The sequence below is a fragment of the Peromyscus californicus genome, unplaced genomic scaffold, assembly GCF_007827085.1.
Source record: "Peromyscus californicus insignis strain IS unplaced genomic scaffold, ASM782708v3 Scaffold_7__1_contigs__length_154581171, whole genome shotgun sequence".
NCBI lineage: Eukaryota > Metazoa > Chordata > Mammalia > Rodentia > Cricetidae > Peromyscus > Peromyscus californicus.
The window spans coordinates 3,597,864-3,613,461 of NW_026294595.1; the positions used below are offsets into that span (position 1 = coordinate 3,597,864).

Consider the following 15,598-nt stretch of genomic DNA (forward strand, 5'->3'; position numbering starts at 1 on the left):
CAGGGGACGAGGAACACCCAGGCACTGTGGCAGAAGTGGTTACTTACATCAAGACTTAAATCTAGCGGTGCATGTGTGGGCATCTGTTTCGTGACAATGCCTTGTGACTTCATACGTGTGACACATGTCTTCTCACCCCAGGTCTTTCCATTATTGCCCCATTTCCCAGGGAACTCAGCTACTGCCCCAGCTTTCTGCCCCTGGAAACTGAGGTCTTTAACGATTGTGGTTTTAAGCCACAATCTGTGACATGGTCACAGAAAACTGATGCCATCACTTTGGTGTTCTTCGTGCTGATGTGAGAGTCACCAGGAGAGGTCACATCCCTCCCAAGGCTTCTGTCCTCTGCTTTGCTTGTGGCCAGTAGGTCTGTTCTCTAGATACCTGTTGTCCCAGTTCCTGTTCTGATAAACACCTCGACCAAAGAGAGGGTTTGTTTGGCTTATATGTTCCAATCACAGTTGATCACTGAAAAGAAGCAGGGCAGGAACCCAAGGCAGGAACCTGGAAACAGGACTGATGTGGAGGCCATGGAGGAACACTGCTTACTGGCTTGCTCCCCATGACCTGTTCAGCCTGCTTTCTTACACATCCAAGACCACCTGTCCAGGGTGGCCCCACCCACAGTGAGATGGACCCGCCCACACCAACCTTGCCTGATGGGGGCATTTTCTCAATCGAGGTGTCCTTTTAGGAAAACTCTGGCTTGTGTCAAGTTGACAAAAAACTAACCAGCCCACCTGTCCTGTGTTCTGGGCTCCCCCTGTGTAGAGACAGACCTGCCTGTCACATTGGACCCCTTGTCTTTTCAGTGTTAGCCTTGGACTCTGGGGCATCCCACTAATTCTGAAAGCCTCTGCAGGTTTGTGGGGTAACCCTGATAGACACTGGCTTGTCCCCTGCCTCTGGATGGCAGATTGCTAGCATGCTAGTACAGTTGCTACAGAGAACAGCAGATGTCTTAATTCCTCTGCCCTGCTTCACTGCACTCTTGGGCCAGCGGCTTCCAATGTCATCGTGGAAAACAAGGGTTGTCAAGGGAAACCCAGCGAAGCAGCCTGTCTGGGGGTGGGGGAGGTGAAATGCCTGGCCCCATCCTCCGCAGGTGGCCTCTCAGGACGTCAGAGCTTAGCCTCTTCTTAACTCTCTGGACACCTCCTCTGAATCCCACTTCTGCTGTACTCAGAGGAATACGGAGAAACGAATCTGGATTTGGGGTTCAAATCCAGTTCTGCTGTTCTGTGCTATGAGATGCTGGGAAAAGTCTGTTCAGCATCTGAGCTTTCTTTTTCTCATCTGCAAGGGGAACGGAGCACCTCTGTTTTAAGATGTTGAAAATTGCCGGGCAGTGGTGGCGCATGCCTTTAATCCCAGCACTTGGGAGGCAGAGGCAGGCGGATCTCTGTGAGTTCGAGGCCAGCCTGGTCTCCAAAGCGAGTTCCAGGAAAGGCGCAAAACTACACAGAGAAACCCTGTCTCGAAAAACTAAAAAGAAAAAGAAAAAGAAAAAAAGATGTTGAAAATCTTGTTTCTGTTAGATGCTTTCTTTCAGATTAAACACCTTTAATCCCAGGGTTTGGGGGGCAGAGGCAGGAGATCTCTGTGAGTTCAAAGCCAGCCTGGTCTACAGAGCAAGATCCAGGACAGCCAGGACTACACAGAAACCCTGTCTCAAAACAATGAAAAAGTCTTGATTTCTCGAAATGGCCAGATGCCTGACAGGAGCGACCTAAGGTAAAAAAGACTTGTTGGCTCATGATGGAAGTTTCAGTCCACAGTGGTGAGGAAGACAGAGTTTAATGTCTCTGTTCCTGGTGGTAGTGTGTGTGTGTGTGTGTGTGTGTGTGTGTGTGTGTGTGTATGTAGTGCGTATGTGGTATGTTGTGTGTATGTGATGTGTATGTGGTGTGTGTGTGTGTGTATGTGGTATGTGTGTGTATGTATGTGGTGTATGTAGTGTGTTTATATGTATGTGTATGTTGTATGTCTGTGGTGTGTATGTGGTATGTATATATGGCATGTGTATATGTGGTCTGTGTGTGTATGTGGTGTGTATGGTGTGTGTGTGTGTATGTGGTATATGTGGTGTGCGTGTATGTATGTGGGGGGTGTGTGGCGGGCTGTTTGGGTCATGGAAGACCAAGAAGCAGAGAGCAAGCATTAGATGAGAGGGCATACCCTCCAAGGCCCACCCTAGTGACCTGCTGCCAGCCAAGCCTCACGTCCTTCCAAAACAATAGTATCAGCAGCTACTGATGAGAATCCCTGCAGAACATTTTCATTCAGTCATGCCATTTGAGGGTGCTTAAAATTTGGGGGGGAGCGGTTGGCAAGCTGACTGAAGGGGAAAGTACTTATAGCCAAACCTGATGGCTTCAGTTCCGGCCCAGAAATACATGCGGAAGGAGAGAACCGACTCTTTTTTTTTTTTTAAAAGATTTATTTATTATGTATACAGCATGTATGACTGTAGGTCAGAAGAGGGCACCAGATCTCATTACAGATGGTTGTGAGCCACCATGTGGTTGCTGGGAATTGCTGGGTCTTTCAGGACCTCTGGAAGAGCAGTCAGTACTCTTAACCTCTGAGCCATCTCTCCAGCCCTGAGAACCGACTCTTAAAGGCCGTTCTGTGACCTCCGCGTGTACACATGGTAAATGAATAAGTGCTAATTCAAAGAGTCTTTAGAGGATAACATAGGTGTGACACCAAACTGCTTTTAGTGTCAGTCCCACACACTCGGTCTGCTGATCACCACGGTCCACTCTCCAAACACCAGCACCCGCTCACTTTTCCCTCTGCCCCTGCATCTGTCCTGGCTCTCTTCCTGTCTTTCCTAAGCACCTCAAGTGAGGCGAATCATAAGCTATCCATCCCGCCCCGCCCTGGGCATGACCTACTTCAGGAGGACTTGAAGAATGTGTGGATGACAGTCCCAGCCAGTGTCAGCATGCAGTAGGTGCTCAGAGGCATGTGAGGGTGACTAACTGTCCGACAGTCCATCTGTCCTCTCCATCTCCAGGCTTGGAGGCAGGAGGACGGCAGGAAAAGGAAGGTGGCTGTCCTCTACACAGGGAAATGCAGACCCCAGGAAGGAAGCGGCTGCCTGCATCCTGTGTCTGCTCAGGGATAAGGTGGGGCCAGGTCATTCGGTCACCAAGAAGACCATGTGGTTCATGAGGAATCATGACGGCCTCCTGTGCAGCCACTGTCCCTGCCCTGTGTCTGCCATAAGGGTGTTGTTATTCCGAGTCATGGCGACTTTTGTATCCAGACTTGTCCCCTGCTTACTGCTTTTCCTCCCCATTAACCTTTTTAGTGCCCGGCTTAGTTGTTGCTGTGTGTATCCCTAGGATCCTCAGCGCATTCACCATGCCTTCCAGCAGTGGTTGGTAAGGACAGTGCCCTAGGACAGGACACCATGCAGTCCTGGAAACGTCTGTGTCCATTCCAAGTTCCCTAGGGGTATCCTTATAACCAGAGTTTCTGTTCCCATCGCCTGTCTCCACCTGGCTAGGAGTCCATTCTTACAGGCATAGGGGGCTGTCTGGAGCAGCCCAGTGGTCCTCAGAAACAATACACATGGCTGTTCATTTCCTATAGCTGCTGTAGCCATCACCAAATAGGTAGCACTTAAAACACTCATTTGTTACCTTAGGGTTCTTCAGTCTGCCAAGCTGTCACAGGGCTGTATCCTTTTCAGTTCTAGGGGCCAGTGTGTTTCTCTGCCTTTTCTGGCTTCTAGAAGCTTCCAGCATCCCTGACCTGTGGCCTCCTTCCATCCTCGGGTCTAGGAATCATTGGTTGAGCCTGACTTTGCATGATGGCAACCCCGGCTTCCTTCTCCAGCGGACCTTCTGCTTCCCTCTGCTGCCTCAGCTTTACCCTGAGTCCTGGTGGGTAAGGCTGCTCTAGTGGACCCACAGCAGGGGGCACAACGCACCCAAGACTCAGGGCTTAGAGGCAGCTCTTCTCTGGGTTCTATAAAGTCCAGACCTGGGTACCCATGGGGTGCATCCTGGCAGGATGCTCCTCCAAACAAACTACCTTCTTCCTTTATCTCCTCCCTCTCAGAAGGGCTGTGGTCCTACTTACATTACACCTCAGCCACTTTTGGCTGAGATCTAGAGTATGAGGGGCCACCATGTCCTGATTACTTTCCCAAGTCTTTGCAGCCTAAGACCATTGATCACGTGGGGACTTAAGGTTTTAACCTTATATACTGTAGAAAGACTCGTTCAGTCCATTTCACCCAAGAAGCTTTGTTTTATGTATTGTTATTCTGATGGTGGGGCTAGAATCCCAGGCCTTGTATACACTGGGGAAGGGCTCTGCTGCAGAGCTCTACCCTAGTCCTAAAGTTTCCTTTTAAAGTTACTTAAGTAGCAACCTTCGCTCCACATAGGGCCTCAGTTCCTCCTTGGCATGTAACATAAAACTGTCTTGGGACTGGGGGTTAAAATGTGGATATCTGCCGTCCAGCGGTGGCGCGAGTCTTTAATCCCAGCACTCGGGAGGCACAGGCAGGCGGATCTCTGTGAGTTCAAGGCCAGCCTGGGCTACAGAGCAAGTTCCAGGACAGGCACCAAAACTACACAGAGAAACCCTGTCCCAAAAAACAAAAAACAAACAAAAATGTGGATATCTGCTGGGCGGTGGTGGTGCACACCTTTAATCCTAGCACTTGGGAGACAGAGGCAGGTGGATGTCTGTGAGTTGGAGGCCAGCCAGCCTGATCGACAGAGTTCCAGGACAGCTAGGGCTGTTATACAGAGAAACCCTGTCTCTAAAAACAAAACAACACACACACACACACACACACACACACACACACACCCCACTGCTCCAGTACAGAATCCTGGGCTTCTCTGAAGACATAAGGCTCATCAATTTCTGTGGTCCAGGAGTCTGCATTTTACAAGCTCCTCTGATAATTCTGAAGATTAGTTTGGAGCCAAAATCCTAAGCAGTCTATGTATGTATGTTCACATGTGTTTGCCACACAGTCTGAGTGTGAATTTGTTCAGTGTCTGTGTGTGTGCAAGCACATATATAGAGTGTTGGAACTGGGTCTTAGAATCTGCTGTGTTAACATGCCTTAGTCATCAGACAAAATCTCATTATCCAGCAGGTTTGGCTGCAAGGCATTCTGGGAGTTCACCCCCTGTTTCCCCCACCCCCGCCAGCCCCAGACAGGAAGTGGGGAGAAGGCAAGGCAGGTAGAGCTGAGGTAAGCATTCCCTGGTCTGCTCCCCACAGACCCATTTGCCTTCAAGAGCCTCCTTCCCCTCAGCCCCAGCAGCTGTTTCTCTTCCTCCTCCCGAGGAAGCAGAACCACTCTCCCCGCTGCCTCCCACCCCTCCCCCTGAACAGACCACACTCCCCAAGTGTGAGTGCCTGTGCAGATGGCAGGTGGGGCTGGAGAGGCAGCAAGGGTGACCAAGAGAAGATCCTGTTAGAAATGTGCTTTTCTGTCCCCTGGCTACCCTGCCACCTTCCTGTGTTTTAGTTACTTCTTTTTTTAAAATTTATTTTGTGTGTATGCATATTTTGCCTGCACACATATCTGTGCACCACTGTGTCCTTGATACTCCAGAGAAGCTGCTGGATTCCCCGGAACTGAAAGCTGTGAGCCGCCATGTGGGTGCTGGGAATTGAACCCGGGTCCTCTGGAAGAGCAGCCAGTGCTCTTAACCACCAAGCTATCTCTCCAGCTCTTAGCTAGCTGTCTAGAAGCAACTTAAGGAGGGGAGATTCTGTCGAGGTGGGGAAAGGCAGGAGCACACGGTCACATCATTAGTTAAGGAGGGGAGATTCTGTCAAGGTGGGGCAAGGCGGGAGCACACGGTCACATCATTAGTAGATGAATGCCGGCACTCCCCTAACTTTCCCCTTTGTACTCAGCCGGGAATTCCAGCCAATAGGGTGGTGCTATTCACACTCAGGGTGGCTCTGTCCTCTTTTTGTAAACCTTTCTGGACATGCCCAGAGGTGTGTTTCCATGTTGATTCCAAACTGAGTCAAGTTGACAATCAAGATTAACCATCAGGGAGGTGGGAAATGGCTCAGCATGCGAGGGCATGGCGACTGCCACCAAGCCCGAGAGACTGGGTGAAGAATCCTGGAACTCACGAGGTAGGAGGAGAGAACTGACTCCTGCAAGCTGTTCTCAGACTTCCACCGGTGTGCGCCATGGTGCACCTCCTGGGAACACATATACACGAATGAATTCATTATTGAATTAAGTTTTAAAAGAATCAGCCATCACATGCTGTGAATGAGACCCTGGGCATTGCAGTTTGCAGAATCAGCCGCACCCGTGGGTGTCTCTCTGAGTCACCTGGCATGCCTGCTGGGACAAGCCCAAGAATGCTGGGAGCCAGGGGATGTCACAGCCAGGCGGGAACGGTCACTCCATCATGACGGATGCCAGACATGAAGAGGGGACTCTGAAACCCTCATCAGCCTTCACTGCTCGGCTGATGGAGGGGACAGCGTCCAGCTTCCCACCTGGGCCCTCTCTCTCCTCAGCTCCACAGGCCACCCTTCTCCACTGCTGCCTGCCACAGACCTTTGTTCACGTGTCCCTGCTCTCTTCAGTGCTTCTCTCTGCGACATTTTCCTTATCCTTCGGAAATCAACTGAGTCATCAGGCCCCCAGCAAGGACCTGTGCTCTCGAACCTGCTTTTCCTCACTCGCCTGCCCCCCAGGCTCCCACTCCTGCCTCTCAGCACTGCTCAGAGTTGCATTTTGACATTTCCAAGGCTGGTTCTTGGTGTTTGTTTGTCTTTCCCATCCCTCTTCCTCTCTCTGGCTTTACGCAGCGCCTGGAACACAGTAAGTAAGTAAAGAATATTTACTTTTAAAAACTTTGAAAAAGCTGACCCACACCTTTAATCCCAGCACTTAGAAGGCAGAGGCAGGAGGATCTCTGTGAGTTGCAGGCCATTCAGGACTGCATAGTGAGATCCTGTTTCAAAACAAAACAAAAAAACTTTTAAAAAAATACATTAATGCGCACGTGTGTGTGTGTGTGTGTGTGTGTGTGTGTACATGTGTGCTTGAGCATATAGGCATGCATGTGCCATGGTATGCAATGTGGAGGTCAGAGGACAATTTGGAAGACTCAGCTTCTCCTTCTACAGTTGTGGTTGGCAAGCTTGGTGGTTGGTGCTCTTATTTGGTGAGCCATTTTGCCAGCACAGAAGTATTGTTGAATTGGGAATGGTGGCACATGCCTGTAATTACATGCCTGTAATCCCAGTACTCTAGGAGACTGAGTTCAAGGCTAGCCTGGCTCTATATCAAGGCCCTAGCTCAAAAAAGGAGGGTAGAGTAGAGTGGATTTAGCTAGAAAGCTGTGACTGTAGCAACCAGTGCTCATGGAGGCTGGCAGCAAGTGTACCGGTCACCATGGAGATCCACTTGGATAGGCCCCAGCAGCATCTAGTGGGAGCACGCAAGAGCTAAGCTGTGGCTTGCCCAGCTTGATGGAAGAGTCATCCAGTGGCTTCCCAAAGCCTCCTTGTAGGGCGGTTGGTTTGCCTCAGGGTCTCTCACCTCCAAGCTCACGGGGCTCAGAAGTGTCCTCACCCTGCTGTGCAGCAGGAGACCTGGGCTGTGGGAGTGAACAGCCATCAAGAAGGAAAGACGGGGAACTTCGTCTAAGCACAGTGTCGGCCTTTATTTAGGGAAAAACTTAAGAGGGAGTCTGTAAGAATCAGGGCCCATCCAGTTACAAGTGGAATAGTTATAGGGCAGAAAGCAGGGCCAGGGAGGAAGGTGGACATTTTCCTTTTTGGCCTGACATTGGACTTGCTAGGAGTGACAAAGAAGGGTGAGTAATGAGTAAAGGAATATCAAATGATTGTTAGACATTTCCTAGGGCCAGCGTCATCGGGTTCTGCGGTGGACCAGTGGCAGGAATCTAGGACGGCTAATCCACATGGTTTGGAGGAATTGTCACCATTTAACCAAGATGGAAGAACTTTTCAAAATGGTGGCAGAGACAGAACCGAGAACCATCTGTGGAACTGTGTCTCCGCGCTGCCCCAAGACTCCCAACAGCATCAGGGATGCTGACAAGCTTCAGCTAGACTCCTGTGGATATGCACCTCTGGGTCCCAGAAAGGCAGCAGAAACAACTGGATGGATGAAGCAGTTGCTAGGCTGCTGGGGCACCCGCTAGGGAGAGGTTTCCCAACTCAGCAGGAAAAACAAACCCAGAGCCTGCTTGCTGCTTGCTCCCTGTACATCGAGTTCCTCAGACTGCACCCCCTACACACACAGCATGGATGCATGCATGCACACAAACATGAATCCAGAAATGAGCTGAGGTATACTCTAGAAGGCAGATTTGTAACTATATGCAACACCCTGGCCTGCACACCAGCCTGCAGGCACACCCCCCAAACCTGTCCTCACCCATCAAATGTGTCAACTCAGCCACTGACGCTCATACATGGAACACACAACATAGACCCGCCCACACTACTCCATCACAAGGCACCAACCTGTGAAAGGGGGTCAGGAAAGAGTGGAATTTGCACCGAGTCAGCGTGCAGCACTCACATACTCCTGGAGGGATAGAAACCACAGCAGGAGTGCTAGCACACTCCTGTCATCCCAGCATTCAGGAAGCAGAGGTAGGAGGATCACAGTTAGAGTCAGAGCTGAGGCTACATAGCAAGACTAAATCTCTAAGATCTTCCCGAAATAACTAGGGTTCAGGGAACAGCCCAGTTCTGTCTTAGACAATAGACAGCAGGGAAAGACTTACCCTACTGTAACATTCAAGATGAAGGTTGTCCCACATCTTCCTGTGTGAGAAACTCAAGGCCAGATTCCTGGGTATGAGGCGTTGGCCGTTGCCAATCAGAGATGCTGCGTGTCTACCCATTGTACCTTCCCAGTGGCTGGTTAGAAGTCCTGAGGGTCCACCTTAGAGTTCACTCCTCAGTGTCCTGATCACAGTCACAGGTGTCCTGTACTTCCAGCAGTCTCACGTGTCTCCTGCCGGTTCCTCTTCTGCCTATCTACACATTCTAAATACTTTTATGTGGCTGTGATAAAACACTGGCCAGAAGCAACTTCGGGAGGAAAGGGTTCACTTCATCTTACAAGTTACAGTCCATCAGGGAGGGAAGTCAAGGCAGGAACTCAAGACTGGTGCTTGAAGCAAAAACCAAAGCAACACAGATGAGTGCTGCTTACTGGCGTACTTCCTCTGGCTTCCGCTGTTACTTTTCTAATAGCCAGGCTCATTACCAGGGATGACGCACCCAGAGTAGACTGGTCCCTCCTACATCATTTAGCAATTAAGAAATGCTGCACAGCCCGGTGGTGGTGATAGCGCACCTTTAATCCCAGCACTCAGGAGGCAGGGGCAGGCAGATCTCTGTGAGTTCGAGGCCAGCCTGGTCTACAGGGTGAGTTCCAGGACAGCCAGGGCTACACAGAAACCCTGTCTGGAAAAACAACAAGGAAGTGCTGTGCAGACCAGTCACGGGCCAATCCATGAAGACAATCCCTCCATTGAAGGTTCCGCTTCTCAGGTCACTTTAGTTTGTGTTGAACTGACAAAAACTGACCAGTACAGCAAATAAGGCCACATAGCCTTTTTTTTTTTTTTTTTTAAAGACAAGATTTTATGTAGCACAGGCTGTCCTTGAACTCACTATTTAGCCAAGGCTGGCCTTGATATCCTGACCCTTGTATCTCCACCTCCCTACTGGGATTAGTGGCTGTGCCAAGACCCCCAGCAGGCACTGAGCCTCTGCCTGGTGCCACCTGTTCAAAGCTCCCAGCTAGAGAAGATGAAGCAGAGCAGGAGGTGGCCCTCTTAGAATCAGGGACTCTCTTTGAGTGGTTTCTACCCACAATTCTCAACTCGTTCAGGCTGTGATGTATGCCTCCGGGAGTGAGATGGCCTCAGGGGCCTAAGGGCGCTCTGTGGGGAGAAAGAGCAAAGCTTGCAGACAAGGAGCCACAAAACCTGTCTCAGGGGAGACAGAGACCCAGCTCACTGCGACTTTGTAGGGACCTCCTGATGAATCTACAGACTGGGCTTTTGGCATGTGACAGCCCACAGACTGAAGGCCAGACCGAATACTGACCAAGATTTTTTATTTGTTTTCAATTAAAAAAAAATGTTTTTGATGAATACATATGGTCCCTTGGCGGTACATGCCTGCACTCCCAGCTCGCATGTGGAGACCAGAGGGCAACTTTTAGGAATTGGTTCTTTCTTCCACCCTGGGTTCTGGGAATGGAGTTCATGTTATCAGGTTTGGCAAGAAGCACCTTTTGTCCAGTAAGTCATCTTGGTGCCCTGCCTTCATCTTCTTTTGGCAGTGCTGGGAATGGAACCCAGGATGTCACTCTATCTGCAAGCACTCTATCTCTGATATTTTTTCTTCTTAGTCTGTGGTTGGCTGTGTGACTGGCCCCTAGCATCCCCCTCTCCTTCTGCTTTTCTCATTCCTTTCTCTCCTATTTCTTCTTTCTGCCCACCAGTCCTGCCTGTTTCTCTCTCATGCCTAGCTATTGGCCGTTCAGCTCTTTATTGGACCAATCAGGTGTTTTAGGCAGGCAAAGTAGCACAGCTTCACAGCGTTAAACAAATGCTGCATAAAAGAATGCAACACACCAGGCAGTAGTGGCACATGCCTTTAATCCCAGCACTCAGGAGGCAGAGACAGGCGGATCTCTGTGAGTTCAAGGCCAGCCTGGGCTACAGAGTGAGTTCCAGGAAAGGCGCAAAGCTACACAGAGAAACCCTGTCTCGAAAAACCAAAAAAAAAAAAAAAAAAACAAAACCCGAAGCAGAACATAGGTAAAGAGAAAAGAGTAAAATAAGAGCTGAGATAAGGCCAAGCATTCATAACTAATATTAAGTCTCTGTGACGTGATTTTGGGAACTGGTTGGTGGCCTAAAAGAAAAAGCCTGGTACACACACTAATTTTTATTTGTTTGTTTGTTTTTTCGAGACAAGGTTTCTCTGTGTAGCTTTGCACCTTTCCTGGGACTCACTTGGTAGCCCAGGCTGGCCTCAAACTCACAGAGATCCACCTGCCTGTGCCTCCCAAGTGCTGGGATTAAAGGCGTGCGCCACCACCGCCCGGCTCACACTAATTTTTAAAAGATTTAAAAAAAAAAACAAAAAACAAAAACCTTTCCTGAGGATAGGGATGAAACCCAATTGTGGGGTGCTTGTCCAACATGTACCGTGCCCTGGATTAGATCCCCATTCATATACAAATCAGGCATGGTGTCAAACACTAACATCCCAATGTTTAGGAGTAGGATCAGCAAATTGAAGGTTAGCCCAGGCTACACAGTTAGTTTGGAGTCAGCCTGGGCTATAGGAGACTCTATCTCAAAAACACAAACAAAAACAGAAATGACCCTAGAATAAGACAGCTGTGTAGAGAACAAGGCCCATGGCCAACTGGGGCCAGAACAATCCCCTTGACCTCTTGACCATGTTGATGGTGGGGCCTGTTAATCCCACCGACTGAGAATACCACCACCACAGTTTAGAGCCGAATTTGAAGCAAGCTTTAATTAAATACTGGCCAGGTGGATGGGCTCTGGTTCCTGGGAAATGGCCCAGAATCAAGTATGGCAAGTGCCTAAAAAGGAAAACCCGTAATTCATTGCATTTCCCATCAGGGGCAACCAGGGGCTGGCATACATCCTGACGTATTTCCTGCCTGTGAACCTCCCGTAGGCCAGCAAGGCGGCTCAACTGGCAAAGATGATGGCCACCATGCCTGTTGGCCTGAGCTTCATCCCTGGAATCTGCATGGTGGAAGAAGAGAACCAACTTCTGAAAACTGTCTGTGGACTTCCATAAGCACATTGTGCCCTGCCCCAAATAAATAAATAAGCCAATCCCAGGATTTGAGGGAGCAGGGTATGCTCCCCTGAATACGGCCTAGGAGATCTGAACCTTCACCCACCCTAACTGTGTTTATCTCTGAGGACAGATGCTTGAAGCCTTTCGTCAGGTGAGTTAGCCTAGACTCGTTAGATTGAGGAAGATGACCACCATCAAACACTCTCTAATTTATAATTCCTTCTGCGTGTAAAATGGTGTAACCCTCAGGGCCATGTCAGTTGACAATTGCCTTGACAACAACTGGAAAAAGAAGTATAAAAGGTCAAAAAGAGGCAGTGCCCAAATTCCCAGAAAAAGTCCTGCCCATTTCTAGAAAACACACGAGCACTCCACCCACTTATCAGCCTCACTCTGCCCCTTTCTTTAACCCCACAACTGTAGCATTCAAGCCCTCGGGCTGAGAAGTGGTTTTTCACATTTGTTGTCTCCTTTCTCCTATTCTTGGCCAAGAATAAAAAGTCCCCTTCACTGCTTGATTGGCACGTGGTCCTGTTTTCCCCTCACAATTCTGAGAGGGACAAAGAACCCAGTTTAGGGGCAGGGTAGCAGGCCCAGGAGACACAAACACCGCCTGCTTGCTGTGGCAGGAGAAGCCATCCTCCCTGGGTCTTGGGGCTCTTGCAGACCTAGGCAAAGCCATCCCTGGAGCTGGAGGCTGTACAGCTTGGGGGAAATCATTTTTATGAGTCCTCACTTCTGCTGTGTAAATGGAAAAGAGTTACATCCACTTTTCAGGGATGTGTCCTGAGGTCTAGGGTGCATGTGGAGTGTGTAAGCTTGCTCTCAGTATGAGCAACCCAACACTGTTCTACCAGAACCTCACCGTGACTGTTTGCCTGCATCTGTTGCCTATACCTCACAGAAATTCTGCCCTGCTCTGACCCTGTTTATCTTGGAACACAGGATGACTGAAGACTTGAAGTTCTTCTCCAGACCTGTTGGATGGATGATGGCTGTTGAAGTGAAACCTCCAAACTTCGTTATGATCCCATCCATGTGCTTGATGGCACTCCTCTCAGCTCCATATCAGTTGACAATGGCCGTGACAACCAGGAAGAACCATAAAAGTTGTTGTCATTGCAAAACACAGCTCTTGCTCCAGAGAGAATAGGAGACAGTTTATGATGGACCAAATATGACTGACCATGGCACCAGAACACAGGCTCAGGTTACCCCAAATAACATTGTCCACATAGGAGTGGTTATCAGAACTTTTATAGTCACAGAAGGAAACAAAATGCAGATGAATTCATTTACTAAGTACACTGTTGGGGACATTAGCCAAGTGGGAGACTGTTGCTATAGGTTCCAGAGGCTGTCTGGCGACATTCTTAGCTCTGGGCTTGGCAGAGTCCAGTAATTGCTAGGAATTCATTCCAAAAATGTCACTGGAATGTCAAAGGATGTTGCTGGTAGACTGCGATGGACTGATGACAGCCCAGAATAACTTTATCTTTCTATCTGCAACATTTCAACTCTCAGTAGCTGTGGGACTTCTAGTCACCCACTTGGTTGAATTCCCTGCACAGATGCGGGCAGTTTGGGCTCTTCAGGGGTCTTCAGTATGCAGAGTATGGAATTCTGGGGGAATCCCTGCTGTTCTCTCCAGAGCCTCCTCCTCCTCTAGTTATCCTTTAGAAAGAGTCTTGCCGGGCGGTGGTGGCACACGCCTGTAATCCCAGCACTCAAGAGGCAGAGGCAGGTGGATCTCTGTGAGTTCGAGGCCAGCCTGGTCTACAGAGCTAGTCCGGGACAGGCTCCAAAGCTACAGAGAAACCCTGTCTCAAAAAACCAAAAAAGAAAAAGAAAAAAAGAAAGAGTCTCACTGTGCAGGCCAGGCTGGCTTCAAACTCACACTAACCCTCCCATGGCCGGCATTACAGACGGGAGCAGCCACACCCAGCTCTGTTTTCTCATTTCTTTTACAGTGTCTATAACCACCCAAGCCCTGAAGATTGAGATATTGGTTAGTGATTCTCACCCACTCTGATCTTGGCCCTTTGCACAGAGCAGCCTTGTGACTGGTTACACAAACTTGATAACTGATGATTCCAGAATGAATAGGAATTGACAGTGACTACGAGGAAGAGGAAGGACCCAAGTTCAACCCCCGGCACCACACACACCAGTCATGGTGATACAGACCTGTAATGCCAAAGGCTGGGAGGCAGAGACAGGAGTATCAGAAGTTCAAGGACATCCTCAATTATAGAGTGAGATCCTGGTGGTAGCGGCATTTGACAAACAAGAAAGAGGAGTTCATGTATCCTAGGCTGGCCTTGAACTTGCTATGTAGCCAAGGTGACCTTGAATTCCTGCTCCTCCTGCCTCTGTCTCTCGAGAGCTAGAAATCTGCTGTTTTTACTTCTAAGATCATGCAAATCCCGTATCACTAGCATCTACACCATGTGGACGGGACCCCTCATTGGTGACCGAAGATCTTATCTTCCTACACATCTGTCTTATTTATTTATTTATTTATTTATTTATTTATCTATCTATTTATTTATTTATTTATTTATTTATTTATTTATTTATTTATTTATTTATTTATTTATTTGGTTTTTTGAGACAGGGTTTCTCTGTGTAGCTTTGGAGCCTGTCCTGGAACTCACTCTGTAGCCTAGGCTGGCCTGGAACTCACAGAGATTCGCCTGCCTCTGCCTCCTGAGTGCTGAGATTAAAGGCTTGTGCCACCACTGCCCGGCAGAGTTAAAGGGACTAAAAGGCTCAAAGGCACCATGTGAAAGCAAGGCGGGCGAGCTGATAGAGCTAAAGAGAGTCATTATAACCCAGTCAGTGCTCTTCAGGCATGAGGATCTCAGATCACCGGACAGGTTGACTGTCTGGGCTCCAGGTTCACCGGATCCAAACAAATGGCAAATGTGTGAATATAGTGATCATGCTAAGCTGCAGACCTAGTGACAGAATCACAGCTTTGTCAGTTTGTCCCGGAGGATCCTGTGGTCCTTCACCGGTGTTGCAGTACCTCATTTTATGGGATCAAAGTGTGTTGAGTAAGTTTGTGATGTTTTATTCTGATGTGGATTTGCTACACCTCTGTGTTCATTGACAAGTTCATAGCTGGTAATATCTTATTTGTAGAAAAAGTTGTACGTTAGTCTGTCCTCAAGATGCCTCCTGTCTGTGCTTCCATCTGTTTTAGGCAGACAGCAGTTGTTTAGTAGCACAAAAGACATGTGAGGTCACTCTGCCTCAGAGTCTGCACTCACAGTGGAGCTCTCTGATGTCATATAAAAATGGAGGCCCCTAGGGCAAGGCCAAGCCTGAAAGCAACTGTTCTATGCAATTTGGGGTGACAGCACAGGGCAGGGCTTTTCCCAGTCCACCTCCTGATTCCTGAGGGCGAGAGCCTGGTGAGTCACAGCAAGAGCAATCAGCATTGTTCTTTTTACAACACAGTAGAGGCTTTATAGTTTAAGTAAGTAGGATCCAAATGTAAGTGCTGGTAATAAGAACATTTACTGTTTGTGTTTCTGATTTTGTTTTGCTTTGAGAATGGTCTCTGTCACGATGTAGCCCTGGCTGGCCTGGAACTTGCTATGTAGACCAAACTGATTCACCTGCCTCTGTCTCCTGAGTGCTGGGATTAAAGTTGTGCAGCACCCTGCCCAGCCCAGTGTTCCTTTTTAGATGGGACCAAACTGTACTGGTCGGGTTGTAATGATCTGGT

The 15,598-nt window shown here is 48.9% G+C and overlaps 1 protein-coding gene across 2 annotated transcripts in view; it reads left to right on the top strand.

Moving 5' to 3' along the window:
• The first annotated feature begins 5,156 nt into the window (after positions 1–5,156).
• Ggta1 (glycoprotein alpha-galactosyltransferase 1 (inactive)) overlaps positions 5,157–15,598 on the top strand; it is a 113,285-nt gene continuing 102,843 nt past the window's right edge. The window contains exons 1-2 of one of the 2 annotated variants that reach the window (XM_052724240.1): positions 5,157–5,230; positions 6,532–6,842. The gene's annotated coding sequence lies outside the window, so the exon portion shown is untranslated. Of the gene's footprint in view, positions 5,231–5,270; positions 6,843–15,598 lie in introns of those variants that run through there. The other variant, XM_052724239.1, reaches the window with a different exon arrangement.